This window comes from Bos grunniens, chromosome 16, assembly GCF_055505025.1.
Source record: "Bos grunniens cultivar Pamir isolate PY7600 chromosome 16, Bosgru_T2T1.0, whole genome shotgun sequence".
Classification (NCBI taxonomy): domain Eukaryota; kingdom Metazoa; phylum Chordata; class Mammalia; order Artiodactyla; family Bovidae; genus Bos; species Bos grunniens.
Window position 1 is genome coordinate 9,189,473 of NC_141180.1, and position 17,944 is coordinate 9,207,416.

Sequence of the window (17,944 nt, forward strand, 5' to 3'; positions counted from 1 at the left end):
GTGCTCTTTTCTTGAAGACAATTCTTTTCATCACAAGGACAGAAGATCTGGGTTTCTGGGGAGCTATATCCCTGAGTCTCCACTGTGGACCATGCTGCTCACACCCCATAACCCCGAGCCAGGTGGAACTCTCCAGCCTGTTTAGCCAGAGACCCAGGTCTTCCCGATGTTTGGCAAACAAGCCCCTCCACGCTTTTCAAAAAGGAGGCCCAGGAAACCTATCCACCCACCCTCCTGGGTCCTCCCAAGAGCCTCCCATAAACAGAGCTTTGTAACCTTTGTTACTGCTGGGCCTCCGGGTCCCCGCCTCCACCCACAGCTTCCTAGCCCGGGCGGCTCATCCACCCCAGGACCAGGCCTTCCTCCCGGCACGCCCGTGGCCTGGGCCACACCGCCCAGGCCCAGCAACCTTGGCCCCACACACAGAAACCTTGCTTCTGAAATGGTTCCTGGATGCTCGCAGGGCTGGAGTCCCAGCCTCGGACTCCCGTGCAACTGGGCCAGCACATTCTTCCGTCCTCCCATTGTCCTGCCCGCCTGAGTTCTTGCCAAGAGCTGCCCTGGGGAGTTGGGAGGGGAGGCGTCTGCTGGCCCTGGGCTCACTCGGCCCCCAGATTCCGCCCGCGCCCCGCCCCACCCCCGTCTCCCAGAGCCCCCTGCATTCCATGGTTTCCTGCAGCTTTCTCCTGCATCCTGGACGAAGAAGGTCCCTCTTCTGAATTCCTGGTCTGAGCTCCAGATTGCACCATGACTGCCTCACCAAACTCAGGGTCCACAGCCTGAGCCCACCACCCAGAAAAAAGACTTCTCTGAGCAAGGGCATCCCCACTCCCCAGGAAGCCATGGGAGGATCCTACATCTGACAGACCGGGGCCGATGAGGGCTGTCTGGCTGATGAGGGAAACCAGGAAAACGGGGAATTCCAACATCACTCCTCACTGACCGGAGACTCCACTGCTCAGTCTGGCTCTGGGACCACACCTGGGCTGAATGCCCTGAGGAAGCCTGGGGTTCCTCCTCTCTGCGGACTCCTGACCCCGCTTTGAAACCGGTGACCCAGAGGGCCCTGACCCTAGTGCTAACACATGTTTTTTCTTCCTTTAACCCTGACACTTGTTAGTAGCAACTCCCAGCACCCTAAAGCCTCCCCCGCCCTGCCCTGGCCTGGCTGTCTGGTTCCTCTGTTAATGAGACTCTGCGTTCTTCTTTGTCTCTTTGATCCAGATTTTAACTGGCCCAACCCTCCCCGGCCAGGCGCCTGGGCCACGAACCAGGCCTTCCCCCAGGGTGGATGCTGCTAGGAGCCTGGAGGCAGTGGAGTTTTGTCCAGGGTCTCAGACTCTCATGGAGATTCCCTGATCCTAGGTTGGCCCAGCATCCTCCCTGGGTGAAGAAGCTGGACATATCCTCACCGAGCCAGGTATTCCTACTCATTTGTTTGTTCATTCACTCATTCATTCATTCGATGTGGTCAGGACAGGCTGCTCACCCTAGGAAAAGTCACATGGCTTAGTCTCCTAGACTGTGAACTCCTGAAATCTGTAAGGAGGGCACCATATTATATTTTGAAGTTTCTAGAGCCCAGTACTAAGTCTAATATATAATATTTCCTTAATAAAGAATTACTGGCTAAATGAATGAAGGCATCCACAAATAAATGAATGAATTGAGGTTCTGGTTTCATGGCCCATTGTCTTATAGAAGGAGACTTCCAACTCTGGGAGAGCAGTAGAGACCCTCTGGTCACTGCATTCCTGCCCCCCCCCCCGACCCCCACTGTCCTTTAATGTCTACTTATAGAACTGTGGGTTTTCAGGTTTTATGAGGCAGAAGGTTAGATGCTGAGACATTGCAGAACAGAAATGACTGTTGCATCCACTAGAGAAAGAAGTGGCAATGGCGACCTTAGTGTTTGTCTGGAAAGTGAGTCATGGGTGCGTGGGAACGTGTGGCAGTGGGCTTGGGGTTACTCTGATTCCCCACGTCTCTGCAAATCCTTCCAGAGGAATGCCACTTGGTTATGGTCTTTCCTATCCTTCCAGAAGCACACCTCTATAGCACCAGCATGTGTGTGTGTGTGTGTGTGTGTGTGTAAGTATATCAACAATAAGGGGTCTCCTTGGCACCTTGGAATAAACATAGAGAACACGAGCCCTTGCTCAATCTAGTTGAGCCGACAGACAAGAAACCAAAATGTGAAATACACTGTGGAGTATGCAAAACACAGGGTGGCCAATGCTTATTGAGTCTGGTGCGTTAATATCATGAGAGTCTGCCGTGAAGTGGGAACTCATGAAGACAGAGACTTCTTATCCTCACATTCCCAGGCCCCGTGCCTCACATGGAGACACAGGGTAGGGGCTCGGTGAGCATAGCTGGGGCAGATGGATCCTTAATGTGAGCAAGCTTCAAAGAACAGAAAAACCGGAATGTGGAAAAATCAAGATAAGAAGGCAGAACCCCTGGCTCCCCAGGAAAGGGTAACAAATTCAGGGAACTCTAAGATAATTCTGACTTGTAACTTCAGAGCAGTCCAACGTGGACTGCCTCTCTAAACCCCAACCAAGTGATGTGGGAAAGGAATGATTAAAGAAGAAAAGTTCTTGGAAATTAAAACCACAATTCCTAACATAAAATATTGAATAGGGCCTAGAAGAAAAAGGTGAATCAATCTTCCAAAATGTGAGCCCCAAAGAAAGAGACTCAATCTAAGAAGCCCAACATCCAAGAGAGAAAATAAAGGGAGAGAAATCATCAAATAAATAAGAAAGTTTCCCAAATCTGAAAAAAAGATTCAAACCTTACAGTTTGAAAAGGCCCACCAAGTGCTGTACAGGATGAATGGGTGGGAAGAAGAGCCTGCATCAGTAGACAGCTTCACGGTAGCACCTGGGTCTTCATAGGCAAGTGTAAATGCTGTTTGGACCTCAGACCTTCAGCAACTCTTGCCTGCCATATTTCTAATGGTGGGCAGGTTCCTGAGCCATTCCAGCCCAGTCTACCTGAGAGGGCAGGGGCAGGCTTGTGGAGACATTACCCTTAACCTGCCTTGCTTACCAAAAGGGCAATAAAAGCAAATAAGTCCCAGCTTGCTGATATATGTATTTTCCTTTGTTCTTCCCCCCCAAAACTGTTGCCCCATGCTAAGTGACTTTCCCCACGTGGTTTAAAAGCATGGACTCTGGAGCCACCCTGTCTGCATTTGAATCCCATCTCTGCCTTTTACTAGCTTGGGCAAATTACTTAAGTTCTCTGTGCCTCAGTTTTCTCATCTATAAAATGGGAATGAAAATAGAACCTCTCCCAGAGGGCTGTGAGCATTCAATCATTAATATGTGTAAAATAGGTCTAACAGTACCTGTCCTGAGAACAATACACTAGACAAGCACTGCTATGATTATTTAAAGACATCAGTTCCGTTCAGTAGCTCAGTCGTGTCCGACTCCTTGCGACCCCATGGAATGCACCACACCAGGCTTCCCTGTCCATTACTAACTCCCAGAGCTTGCTCAAACTCATGTTCACCGAGTTGATGATGACATCCAACCATCTTATCATCCTCTGTCGACTCCTTTTCCTGCCTTCAATCTTTCCCAGCATCAGAGTCTTTTCAAATGAATCAGTCCTTTTCACCAGGGGGCCAGAGTATTGAAGCTTCAGCTTCAGCATCAGTCCTTCCAATGAATATTCAGGACTGATTTCCTTTCGGATTAACTGGTGGATCTCCTTGCAGTCCAAGGGACTCTCAAGAGTCTTCTCCAACACTACAATTCAAAAGCATCAATTCTTCAGCATTCAGCTTTCTTTATAGTCCAACTCTCACATTTATACATGACTACTGGAAAAACCATAGCTTTGACTGGACGGACCTTTGTTGGCAAAGTAATGTCTTTGCTTTTCAATATGCTATCTAAGTTGGTCATAACTTTCCTTCCAAGGAGCAAGCATCTTTCAATTTCATGGCTGCAGTCACCATCTGCAGTGATTTTGGAGCCCCCCAAAATAAAACCTCTCCCTGTTTCCATTGTTTCCCCATCTATTTGCCATGAAGTGATGGGACCAGATGCCATGATCTTAGTTTTCTGAATGTTGAGTTTTAAGCCAACTTATTCATTCTCCTCTTTCACTTTCATCAAGAGGTCAAGAGGCTCTTTAGTTCCTCTTCTCTTTCTGCCATAAGGGTGGTATCATCTGTGTATCTGAGGTTATTGATATTTCTCCTGGCAATCTTGATTCCAGCTTGTGCTTCATCAAGCCTGGAATTTTGCATGATGTACTCTGCATATAAGTTAAACAAGATGGGTGACAATATACAGCCTTGACGTACTCCTTTCCCGACTTGGAACCAGTCTGTTGTTCCATGTCTGGTTCTAACTATTGCTTCTTGACCTGCACACAGATTTCTCAGGTGGCAAGTTAGGTGGTCTGGTATTCCCATCTCTTGAAGAATTTCCCACAGTTTATTGTGATCCACACAGTCAAAGTCTTTGGCATAGTCAATGAAGCAAAAGTAGATGTTTTTCTGGAACTCTCTTGCTTTTTCTATGATCCAACGTATTTACATCAAGGCAATCACAAATTCTGCAGGCCAGGGCCTCCTACTCAGAAAACTGGGTTATCAGCACATCACTAGATAGCCCAGTTGTCCCCGTGGTAATTTTTAACCCTTTTGATACCTCCTGCTCAAAATTCCAAAGGTCAGAAGCATGGTCAGCCCTCTCGAGGTCTGTGTTCATCCTGAGCAGAAGTAAAAATTTGCCCTCCATTCTTGAGGGTGCCTCAGGCCTGCCTGAGCCCCTGAGGAACCTGGCATTGCAGTGGCAGCCAAAGTGTCATCCTGGTGACAGTCCCCTCCTGACGTGGTGACAGAGATGAGAACCCTGGGTGCCAGATATTCATTATTCAAAATTCATGAATTGTGTATCTATCACATGCCACACACTGGGCCCAGAGAGCCCTAGTCCCAGCCCCAAGCCCCTTATGTCTGTCTCCTGGCCATCAGTAGAGCAAAGGGCCTAGAGATAGCAGCAGCTGGAAAGCATAAGTCCTTTTAGAATCGTGGCTCTCAGATTTGAGGGAACATCAGAAATGCCGGAGCGCAGCAAGTGGCTGCGTACCAGGGCTTCTGATTCAGTGGCCGTCATGGGTGGGGCCAGAAAACGTGCATTTCTTTTCTTTCTTTCTTTTTTATGTTTTGGCCACACCAAGCAGACTGTGGGATCTTAATGCCCCAACCAGGGATTGAACCCGTGCCCCCTGCATTAGAGGGCCGAATCTTAACCACTGGACCCCCGGGGAAGTCTCAGAAAAATATGCATTCTTCCAGGCTTCCCAGGTGGCTCAATGTAAACAATCTGCCTGCAGTCTGGGAGACCCAGGTTCGATCCTTGGGTCAGGAAAATCCCCTAGAGAAGGAAATGGCAACCCATTCCAGTATTCTTGGCTGGGAAACCCCATGGACAAGGGAGTCTGGTGGGCTACAGCCCATGGGGTTGCAAAAAGTCAGACATGACTGAGCATACACACGCGTGTGTGCACACACACACACACACACACGAAACAAGCTCCCAGATGCTGGGATGCTGATGCGGCTGGTATGCGCACTGCATTCTAAGAACTACTGCCCTAGAGATTGCAAACGAGACAGTGATTCTCCAGGGAGCAAAGAACAATGAAGGAAAGTTTGCATCTCCAACTTATAAATAATTTACTTAAAGTCTCCTGGCTTAATCAAGGTCTTCCCTTGTGGCTCAGCTGGTAAAGAGTCCACCTGCAATGCAGGAGACCTGGGTTGGGAAGATCTCCTGGAGAAGGGAACAGCTACCCACTCCAGTATTCTGGCCTGGAGAATACTGAATGTATTCCATGGGCTGTATAGTCCATGGGGTCACAAAGAGTCGGCTTAATCAAAGCCTTTAACCAGTGAACAGGCTGTCTGAGACCAGTTCCCGGGTATGGATGCAAACTCACTTGTGGAAATGCACACACATTTGTGTTTACTCGTGGGCAGTTCCAGACCTCAGTGCACAGACCACCCTTCCAGGTCTTTAGTGTTGTAATTACATTGGGGGTGTCTGCAGTCTTGAAGCCCCGACTTCAGACCTGGCTCTGCCTCTTGCCAGCTGTCGAACCCTGGGCACGTTTCCCACTCTCTCTGAGCTGTCATTTCTTCAGCTGCCAAGAGGGGCCAATAATAGCATCTACTATAAAACAGGACTGTTTCGGCACAGATGCTAAATGGCATGAGAGGTGCTCAGAGCATGTACAGTACACTTGGAGGCCATCATTAACCTTGAGAGAAATAATGGTCTTATTGTTACCAATTTGTGTTTCTAATTAAGTGTCTATTAAGGTGGCTGGGGACTGGGGAGAGAGCGGTGCTTCCGTCTGTCAGATGCACTCTCTGCCCCACATCAGCCTAGCGTCTGGGGTCTGGGACAGTCACCTTCCGCCTGTACCTTGCAAAAGTGTCCTGCTCCCAGGGCGCGTGAAAAATGCTAGGGGGAGCTCTGAGCGCTCAGTTGTTCCAGCTCCACGCTGGAGATAAAGGAGTTAAGATTTCCAGGGGAGGCCTCTGGCTCAGAAGTTTCCTTTCTCTGAAATAGCTATTTCTTTAAATAAAAGGAGAAATGGTGTTTGTATGTTTTTACATATACATTTTTTACTGCCTACTCCCACTCACCCCTTATACTGTCAAAAGAGGTTTTACAAAGGTGTGTGTTGTAAATTTCACTTATCCAAGGGCTTTGTTTGTTCTATAAGTGCATGCATCCCCAGGGCCAAGCACAAGGCCAGGTGCAGGACTGGTGGTCAGTAGCTTGACTGACTACTGACCCAAGGGAAGGACCTGGGTGCAGACGCTTGGGAAAGTAGAAAAAGCAATTTGGCACCGGGTTTCTCCAGCTGGTGATGAGGTGGTCCTGGGAATAAAAAGCTGGCGCAGCAGCTAAGAGCAACAGCCAAGTGTTGGCACTTGCTACAGGGGGTCTGTGCTTCTGAGCTAAGTCAGGACCTGTGGGTCAAATCCATCATGGCTGCTGAGGCCTGGAGCCCTGGGGCTCCCGACCAGGCTGGTCATCACTCCTTCCTGTGAGCACTCCTTCTGTCTTTGCTCCCGCTGCTTCCTGAACTGCAGTTGCTTCTTTTAGCAAGTCAAAATTCAGGATGTCCCGGTTAAATTTAAATTCCACATAAATAACAAACTTCGCTTTAGTATATACTTGTCTCAAGCACTATTTGCGACATGTACTAAAAATGATTTTTCTATCTGAAGTTCAAATGTTCTATCAAAAGTTCTGCATTTTTCCTGGCTACCCTGCCTGGGCGCAGAGGCCCTCTTGAGCTCATCCACTTGGGGAAGTCTCTCCTCCTTTGAGGCCCAGTCCTGATGTCATGTCTCGGAAGCTTTCTCTGATGCTTCACTCCACCCCAGGCAGATTCACTGCTCTAGTACTGTGGTCCCCCCTCACATCTGAATGTCAAGTACAGGCTGGCCATTCCCCCTCTCTGCCCCATACCCTTGGCCCCTGGAGACACCCAGAGCATTGGAAGAACTTGTGTTAAGAGGAGGAATGGGGAAAAGTCAGAAGAGACAGAGGGCTTCCCTGGTGGCTCAGATGGTAAGGAATCTGTCAGCAGTGCGGGAGACCTGGGTTCGATCCCTGGATGGGGAAGATCCCCTGGAGAAGGAAACAGCAACCCACTCTGGTATTCTTGCCTGGAGTATCCCATGGACAAAGGAACCCGGCAGACTACAGTCCATGGGGTCACAAAGAGTCAGACATGACTAAGTTTCACTTTCCACTTTCTGAGGGAAGAGAACAAGTCTCTGACTGGAGACATGTGATGTCTCTGGCGGGCTACCCCATCAGAACTTTGTTTCCTTACCCCATTCTTTGCAGACTCTGAACAGTGAAACAGAAGGTGGTGTGCTCAAAACTAACACAACTTTCTTTCTGAGCCACTCAGGCCATCATTCAAGGGTCCTTTCATAGGTGTTCTCTTCCCTGCAGAAGATCTAAATCCCCTGAGTGATGTGTTTGAACAGAAGCACACTCCATGGGAGCAGAAAGGAAGCTAAGGACCCACACTGTGATTGATTTGTCCATAATAGAATTTGGAGCAACGGTGGAGCACCTGCAGGGCGGGGCGCGGGCGGCCCCATCTCCACATCTCAGAATCCTGGAGGAGTCACACGGCTCTCTGGGCTGCCAGTGCCCATCCTTCTTCCCAGGCTCGAAGGCCTTTCCTGGACTGCGAAGCTTCCTGGGATGTGTTCATACAGAAAGAACTGCAGGGGCCCTCCCTACCCTGCCTCTCTCATGAGTCATCTCCTCCAGAAGGAGAAGAAGGCAACTGGTATCTCCACCAGTGGGGCCGCTGGGTGGGGAGCATTATCTTATCTCAGCAGCCCTGGTGCCTCACTGACTGCATCCACAACAAAATGGCCAAGAAGCCAATCGGTAACCAGACCACCTTCCCTCCCCACTGCACCACTCCTTGAAGAACCTGAGCCAGACTTCCCAGCCAAGGCAGGTCACAGTATTGGGAACTGTTGACTGAACTGCTCACCTTGGCCAGGCCCGCTTGCCTGAGCTGTCTCACAAGGGAAGTTCCAATAAAGAACTCAGTGTTGTTGCCAAACACAAACCTGAGGGAGTTCAGGAGGCGCCAAAAGAGGAAGGAGACGACCAAACTCCCTGATTCCTCCTCGCTGGAATCCATCTTGGCTGAGTGATATGCCTGAGACCAGGAGTGAACCCGAGGCAGACTATGGGCCAAGCTAGACAATTGGCCAGAGACTGCAGGCCAGAACCTGCAAACTCATCCTGTCCCCATAAAACCCCAGCCTTCGGGCCACGTGACAGAGCAGTCCTCCTGGGCTCACTTACCCTCCTGCTCTCCGTCCAGGCGCACCTTCCCGATAAAGTCTCTTGCTTTCTTAGCATGTGTGTCTCCTCGGACAATTCATTTCCTAGAGTTAGTTAGACTAGAGCCCATTCTCAGCCCTGGAAGGGCTCCCCCTTCCTGCACCATCAGGGCTCTCTCAGTGCCTCCACCCCGCTGGAGGACCGTGGTCAGAGGGAGTCTCCAGAAGGGAAGTCCAATCAGAGAACCAACTCCAAGACTCGCTGCACGCCCAGGTCCCCGGACCTCCTCCACCCTCTGCACCCTTGACTCGGGTCCTGTGGCTGCTGGGCCTCTGCCTAGGCCATCCCCAGCCTGAGGATCCAGACCAAGGTCCTTCAGACCAGTGACCTCAGCTCTGGAGGCTCCACCCCCATTTGCCCACTGAGTTTGAACTCAGTGGAGTGCAACTGTTAGTTGCTCAGTTGTGTCCTACTCTTTGCAACCTCATGGTCTGTCCATGGAATTCTCCAAGCAACGACACCGGAGTGGGTTGCCATTCCCTTCTCCAGGGGATCTTCCTGACCCAGGGATTGAACATGGGTCTCCTGCATTGCAGGCAGATTCTTTACTGTCTGAGCTACCAGGGAAGCTGGAGCTAAAAGTAGGGTCTTCCAGAGGCAGCAATGGAAACAGTGATAGACTTTATTTTGGGGGGCTCCAAAATCACTGTAGATGGTAACTGCAGCCATGACGCTTGCTCCTTGGAAGGAAAGTTATGACCAACCTAGTCAGCATATTAAAAAGCAGAGACATTACTTTGCCAACAAAGATCTGCCTAGTCAAAGCTATGGTTTTTCCAGTAGTCATGTATGGATATGAGAGTTGGATTATAAAGAAAGCTTAGCGCCGAAGAACTGATGCTTTTGAACTGTGGTGTTGGAGAAGACTCTTGAGAGTCCCTTGGACTTCAAGGAGATCCAACCAGTCAATCCTAAAGGAAATCAGTCCTGAATATTCATTGGAAGGACTGATCCTGAAGCTGAAGCTCCAATACTTTGGCCACCTGATGCGAAGAACTGACTCCTTGGAAAAGACCCTGATGCTGGGAAAGACTGAAGGTGGGAGGAGAAGGGGACGACAGAGGATGAGATGGTTGGATGGCCTCACCGACTCAATGGACGTGAGTTGAGTAAACTCTGGGAGGCTTGGTGTGGTGCAGTCCATGGGGTCGCAAGGAATTGGACACGACTGAGTGACTGAACTGAATTCCAGAGGCAGTGGGGAGTAGGTAGGGAGACAAAGTGATCTCTCTGGCCCAGAGGCAGAGAAGTCCTAGACATGTCTGTGGGGGCGGGGCTGGAGGGGGAGATCAGAGAGGAGGGAGGTGATGAGGCAGGAGGACTCCAGGATGTAATTACAGCCTAATTTCCCCAGCAACGCAAAGGTGTGGGGGCTTTGCTTCGGGAGCTGCTATAATTATATCTCGATTGGAATAATAGTAATAATAATTCCTTTCTACGTGTTGCCACTGGAGCAGGGCTGTCGAAAGGGTGGGGAGAGAAGCCCATCGTTTCTTCCAGACCAGCCTCTTTTTCTGCCTCCTTCACCCGCACAGAGGAGGCTTCAGGGGCTGTCATCACTCGGGTCCAGGCACTCACTGCTCGGCTCCGGAGGCGGGAAGACTGGGCTCTCGGGCCCGTCGGTATAGGGAGCTGTGAGTCTTAAGCTCTCCACCCTGTTTCCTGGTCTTCCTGGGGACCCAAGGCTGATTCCTCTGTGACTCTGAATCAGAGGACAGGTAACCAATGCACATGAGCCTGGGAACCCCAGCTTCTCCTGCAACAGTCTTTTGCCCCCCAATCACCCCCAGAGAGTTAGCCGCCACCAAGAAGACGAGCAGGAGAGAGGGGCAGTTGGTGATCATCCTGACTCCCTGGCTGGGAGGGGGAGGCAGCCATGGGGCCTGGGCCTGGTACCTCTCACGAGATCAGGTAATGTGCCCTCTTAAAGGGGAGGTCAGCGTTAAGCCCTTGATGTTTGGCACATCTCCCATGGCTAAGGCTCCCTGTAACTGAAATGTCACCCAGGAGAAGGGACAGGATGGATTAACAGGAGTGAGGCGATGCCGGAGCCTCAGGTCTCGGGCTGACAATAACAATGTGCTTGCTCAGCTGTGCCCAACTCTTTGCCACCCCATGGACTGTAGCCCGCCAGGGTCCTCTGTCCATGGGTTTTCCCAGACAACAATACTGGAGTGGGTTGCCACACCCTCCTCCAGGAGATCTTCCTGACCCAGGGATTGAACCCACATCTCCTGCACTGCAGGAGGATTTTTTACCATTGAGTCACCGGGGAAGCCCGACAACAACAATACAGGCTCCAATGTGGAGAGCACAAAGCCCATGCCTGCAACTGAGCCCTTCCTGACATGATCTCATTCATCTTCACGGCGCCCTGTGACGCAAGTACTAAAATTAGGCCCACTTTACTGCTTAGGGAGGTAAAGAACTTGCCCAAGTCCTACAGCCGGCAGTGAACTCAGGGCTGCCTGTCTTCAAGTCCACGCTCTGAATATCTGCACTGTGTCCACTTCTGGGGCTCTGTGGTTCCAGACTGTCTGTCGTTCCTGGAGCCTCAAGGGTGCAACCTCATTCTCGAAGCTCTGGGATGATGGCCCTGGGCTAGGGGGGAGGGGAAGGACGTCAGTGGCCAGAGGTATTGATAGAATCCATGATAATCCTCGTGTGCCGTGTGACTCAGAAATAACCCAAGCCTCTAAGCCTTGGTTTCTTCAGCTGTCAAACTAGCATGAGGAATTATATGCCTTAGACAAGCAGATGAGGATATGGGAGCTGCTGTACATAATCTAGCAACTGGGCCGGGCTTTCAATCTTACTCTGCAGGAAGGCTTCCTACTGCTCAACATCAGTTACCCTGTTTGGAAATAAGAAGAATGACTTCCAACCCCCTTCAAGGCTTCTCCTTCTCCAGGCTTATCCTTAGCCCATGCTTCCCTCCAGGCTGGGGAGATGCGGCAGGCAGCAGGAGTGAAGACCACAGACTTCACTCATGCCAAGTACACAGTTGATTTTTGACTTTGGCCTTGAGAGGCATGCCCCCCGCGGGTGGTGACGCCTTGGCCAGAAGTGGGCTGAATGACGGTTTATAGCTTTGTTTAATGGGAGCAAGCAGCCTTGCTCAGTCTCTGAAGACTGTCCAATGACCTATAGTTAGGGAATGGACACTAGGAACATTTTTGGCTTTGGGGGAAAAGCTTGATGGGAGGTTTCTGCAAGGACCTACCACAGAAGCAAGTGTTGGTGGTGCCCAGATGTACTTCTCTGAGCCACACACCCCTCCCCGAACTCCACACATACTTTTCCATTTGCCACTGCCAAGCCATGCATCCAGCCCCTATACTTTTGAGAGGCGGATGTCAGAGCACGATTACCACCGCCAGCCAGCCCCGGGGGCCACTAGACTGATGTCGGGCCTGCAGTAGGGGCAACTGGGGGCCAAGGTTGGGGGCGGCGGCTCCCGGTTGTTTCAGGATCAAGGCAGCCACAGGCGGGGACTTCCCAGGGGTCCCATGGTTAAAACTCTGCACTTCTGCAGCAGGGGGCATGGGTTTGATCCCTGGCCGGGGAACAAAGATTCCACATGCCTCTCAGTGTAGCCAAAAGCAAAAAGAAAAGGAAATGTGGCCACAGCCTTCCCCCAATTCCCGACCTGGCTGGTGGTCAGCAGAGTAAAGCAGGCTGCCTAATCACGCTTTCCTGTTCCTCCTCCTGCGGAATTCCCCTCAGCGGGGGCAAACCAGATGCGTCTGTGTGCCTCTGTCTCAGGGTCCATGAGGGCCACGATCCTGCAAGGGAGACAGCTAGCCAGGAGGAGGACCTGGGATCCAGGGAAAGGCGATGGGCCGGTGCACAGTGACCTCACAGACTGGCAGAGTGCAGCCCTTGCCAGAACTCAGGGCTCCCATGGCTAAAGCCCCACACATTGGCATGGGATGTGGCCTGGTGCCAGCCAGAGCGGGAGAAAGGATGTGGCAGTCTTCCGGGATGCCCATCCCCGGAGGGAGGCTCAGCCTTCTCACTCCCCAAAGGCCCTGGAGCTGGGGCACCAGGAGGTATGAAGCATGCAGAGATCTCAGCATGGGATGCGAAGGGCTCAGAGAGGACCATCCCACCCCCACACTCCCCAGGAAGGGCTCTGTCCTGGGCGCTCAGAGGGAGCCAAGATGAGTAAATAGAGTTTGGAGAATTGGGTAGTTTCAAAATATCACTGCAATGTGAGGAAAGAGGTGAGTGGAGCTTTATGGATAGGCTTCTGGTTTCATCTCCCTTCCAAACTGCTTCCCAAGGGAAATGAAAACAAATGTCTATGTACAAAAGCCCACAGCCACATCATTCATAAAAACCAAAAGAGGGAAGCAATCCATGTCCATCCATGGATAAACAAAGTGTGGTAAATGTACACAGTGGAATACTGATTCAACCATAAAAAGGAATAAAGTACTGGCCTATGTTACAACAGGGATGCACCTTGAAAACATTACGCTAGGTGAAAGAAGCGGCCATGAAAGCCTACATATTACATGGCTCCATTTTTGCAAAAAGTCCAGACTAGACATGTGCTTAGAGACTGGTTGCCTGGGGAAGAGCGGACGCGGGACTGACAGCTACAAGTTTCTTTGGGGAGCATGCTGAAAATGTTTTAAAATTAGATTATGGTGATGGTTGCACAATTTTGTGAATGTATCAAAAGCCCCTGAACTGAGCACTGTAAGTGGGAGCTGAATCTCAGTAAAGCTGCGTTTCTACAGCAACGTGGACGGACCTAGAGGTTATCATATTACCTGAAGGAAGTCAGACAGAGAAGGACAAACATTGCGTAATGTCACTTGCATGTGGGATCTAAAGTACGACACAGATGAACTTGTTTAGGAGCCAGAAACAGACTCACAGATACAGCAAGCAAACTTATGTTTATCAGAGGGGAAAGGAGGTGGGGAGGGCGTAAACTAGGAGTCTGGGGTTAGCACACGAAAAGTATTATGCAAAGACAACAAGGTCTTACTGTATAGCACAGGGAACTGTATTCAATATCTTGCAATAACCTGTTATGGGAAAGAATCTAAAAATGTATACGTGTGTGTGTGTGTGTGTGCACGCGCTTGTGTGCCAAGTTGCTTCAGTCGTGTCTGACTGTAACCCTATGGATTGTAGCCCAGCAGGTTCCTCTGTCCATGGGATTCTCCAAGCAAGAATACTGGACTGGGTTGCCCTGCCTTCCTCCAGGGGATCTTCCTGACCAGGGATAAAACCCGTGTCTCTTACGTCTCCTGCTTTGGCAGCAGGTTCTTTATCACTAGTGCCACCTGGAAATCCCCATATAGCAATAAAAAGACACTTTTTTATCGAAGTATAGTTGCTATACAATGTTGTGATTGTTTTCAGGTATATAGCAGAGGTATATATTTCAGGTATATAGTGATTCAGATATATATATATACTCAAGTAAATATAAAAATAAAGCTGTTTTTTAAAAAACGTCTCTCAGTTGTCTCCATTCCCGGTCTCCAGGTCCTCCCCTACCCTCTCCTGACCCCAGTCTAGTCAGGCTTTTGCTGACTGCTGACATGAGACCGCCATTGTCAGGATCATCATAAGCTTCCATGGAGCCCAGGGCAGTGGTCAGGTCTTACCCTTGTCTTCCCCATCAGCAGCATTTGACGACTTGCTCCCTCCCGCCTCCCAGGAGGGCTTCCCTCCCTTGCCCCCATGGTCTCCCGGACCTGCACCTTCCTCTCCTGAGACGCCCCTCTCATTTTCCTTGCCTGGTTCCTCCTCATTTTGCCAACCTGTGGCTGTTGGGGCCACGCCCAGTCCTTGTGCCATCTCACAGTGTCAGAACCTTACCCACCATCCCTACAAGGGATGATGGCCTTAGAGTCTCCAGCCCAGCCTCTCCCTGAAGTCCACACTGGCTCGACATCACCAGCTGGACATCCGATGGGCATCTCACACTGACCTGCTCAAGGATGTGGAGAAATCAGAATCCTCACCCCCTGCTGGTGGGAATGTAAGCCAGTACCATACGACGCAGCAACGGCACTCCTAGGTACATACCCGAGACAGGAAAACAGAGGTCCACACAAGAATGTGTGCTGAGGGTGTTACCAAAAATACAGTATGAATGTTCATGAATTATTCACTTTTAAACATCAGTCCAAGTAGAATCAAGGTGATGCCTCAAGCAGCACCACGTGTCTGGCATTCCAATATGCATAGGTGACAAGAGCTTGTCTCTTACCCTTGGACTGGAACTTGCTCAGGGTCATGGGTCTGCTATGGGGGCAAGAAGGTGAGACCCACAGATCAAGACAGCAAAGAAGGTGTGGTAGGCAAATGGGTGGGGTCGGGGGAGGGGGCTGAGAAGGGACTCCTGAATTTTGTCTGAATTTCGCTTCTCTCTGGATGCACCCTACCCCCCTCATTAGATCAGAGTTTGCTCTAGGAGTCTTCTTAGAGACGGTGTGCCTCCCCCATCAGATTGGGAGCCTCTCTGGGGTAAAAAGATATGTCTCTGCCTCATGCCAGGAGTCTGCCGAGGGCAGAGCTAGAAGCCCTTTTCCTCACTATCCAGTGTCACGCCTTCCTCTCTCACCAGCGCTCCCTTCACAGGGCTACCAACAGCACAGACACCTGCTTCAGGGGGCATGGACAAACAGACAGAAGAGCTACTGGCCATCAGAAGGTGCTGCCTGGGAGGTCTTGTGCCAGCCTAGGTACTGGCAGCCAAGGTACTCCCAGGCCACACCCTGTGTTGGGGGAATGTGGGTTTTGCCACCCTGAGCTGAGTCTTCTGTGGTTTCCCCGAAGAAACCACAGGCTGTGTTACTGGCCTGAGATTTTCCCTTCCTGCTACATAATTTGGGTCGGGGGTGGGGACTCCCTTGAAACCCCCCTATCCCACCCCTGTAGTTAGAACCACACATCCTGTTCCCTGAGGAAGAGAGTGAGGGATGGCAGTCATCATGGACTTGGTGGGATTCAGGGAGCATCTTTGCAGGCGGGAGAGCAGGAAGATCCCTGCTGGCAGCTTACTCAGCCCCAACAGCTCCTCTCTGCCCACACGGGGAAGCAGCCAGGCCCGTGGGCCTGGCCAAGGAGCACTCAGGGCTGGCAGCAAGCTCGTTAAGTTCTGGTTGTTCCCTTTCCTCCATCTTATGATAGTTCCAGGGGAAACTGAATCCAGGGAGCAGCTCCCCAGACTGAGTGGCCATCACATAAAAATGGCTTCTTTACTGATGCTGAAGCTGAAACTCCAATACTTTGGCTACCTGATGCGAAGAACTGACTCACTGGAAAAGACCCTGATGCTGGGAAAGATTGAAGGCAGGAGGAGAAGGGGACAACAGAGGATGATGAGATGGTTGGATGACATCACCGACTCGATGGACATGAGTTTGAGCAAGCTCTGGGAGTTGGTGATGGACAGGGAAGCCTGGCGTGCTGCAGTCCATGGGGTCGCAAAGAGTTGGACACGACTGAGCGACTGAACTGAACAGAACTTGGAGTTCTTGTTCCAGCTCTGCCACTTCCTGTGCGTGACTTTGCGCAAGCCAACCTGGCTTTGTGGTCTCAGCTTTGTCCTCTGTGAGTTGAGGCTAAAAGAATGTCTACTTGTGAGAATTGGGGGCTTCCCAGGTGCCTCAGTGGTAAAAGATCTGCCTGCCAATACAGGAGATGCGGGTTTGGTCCCTGGGTCAGGAAGATCCCCTGGAGGAGGAAATGGCAACCCACTCCAGTAAATCCCATGGACAGAGGAGCCTGGCAGCTACAGTCCATAGGGTCGCAGAGTCAGACAGGACTGAGCGACTGAGCACGGCATGGCTCTCGTGAGGATTAACTAAGATGATGCCTATAAAGCAGCTCTAGTGCTGCAAGAGCTCCATGAGGCACTCCCTACATGTTATTTTAATATTGTTACTGCTTCTGCTATCCCCTCCCACTGTCCTTCTGGAAGCTTCTGGTGAGCTGGTTACCACACAAGCATAAAGGATCTGTGCAAACAGTGGGTATGTGTGAGGCCTGCTTTATCAGAAAGGAGAAGAATGGTGTCCCAAGGACACCCTCCAGGGCTCCAAAGGGAAGGAGCTGGCAGCTGGGAGCATCCTCATCATGATCCAGCCACACAGCCTTCCCCGTGGGCAGCAACCTGCTTAGCTCTGTTCAGGTGATGGGGAGTGTTAACCGGCACAAGCCCTGAGAATTCCAGAGAGAGCGGTCCCCACTTCTCAGACCCCAGAAGGGCAAGTTTCCCTAAGAACCCAGACTCTTGCCTTGGAAAGATGAAGTGCCGGGTCTGCCTTTATGTTCTTCAAGGCAATCGAGGATTTGAAATGACGTATCTTATTTGCTCTAGTGACAGGCTCAGTGGTTTAGAACCTTAAAGCTGTGCAATAGAATTTCCTGTGATAATGAAAATTTCCTATATGTGCACTGCCCAGCAGGGTAACCACTATCCATGCGTGGTTAGTGGGCAGTTGAGATGTCCCTGTGTGGTTAGTGTGCTCAAAGAACTGAACTTTTCCTTTTCCTTAATTGTAATTCCTTTCGTCAGTAGCCACTTGGAGCACAGGGTCAGCAGAGGCTCCGGTCTGTGCTGAGCAGGTCTGAGGCAGGCTGGGCGAGATGTTCACCTTTCCTGAGCTTTTCTCTCTTCTGTGTCATGGAGATCATGATGGCACCTGGTTCACAGGACTGACTTGAGGATTTTAAAAGGAAGTGAATATAAAACTCTGACTACGAGAAGAATTCAACAAAGACCAGCTATCGTCATTACTTTTGACAACCTCTAGGCTTCAGGGGCCTTACTCCTTCAGTCACCAAATAGCTATACAGTTAGGATGTGCCAGACATGATTCTAGGCACCAGGATGCAAAAATGAGCCTTTGAGATCCTGCTGTTTTCAGGAATCTCTAACTGACTGAGGGAAGCTAGGGTAATCAAGGGCTGCCATGCATGATGGTAGTCACTGTTGTGGGATCCCAGAGGAGACCTGCAAAATAGTCTCAGGTGGAAAA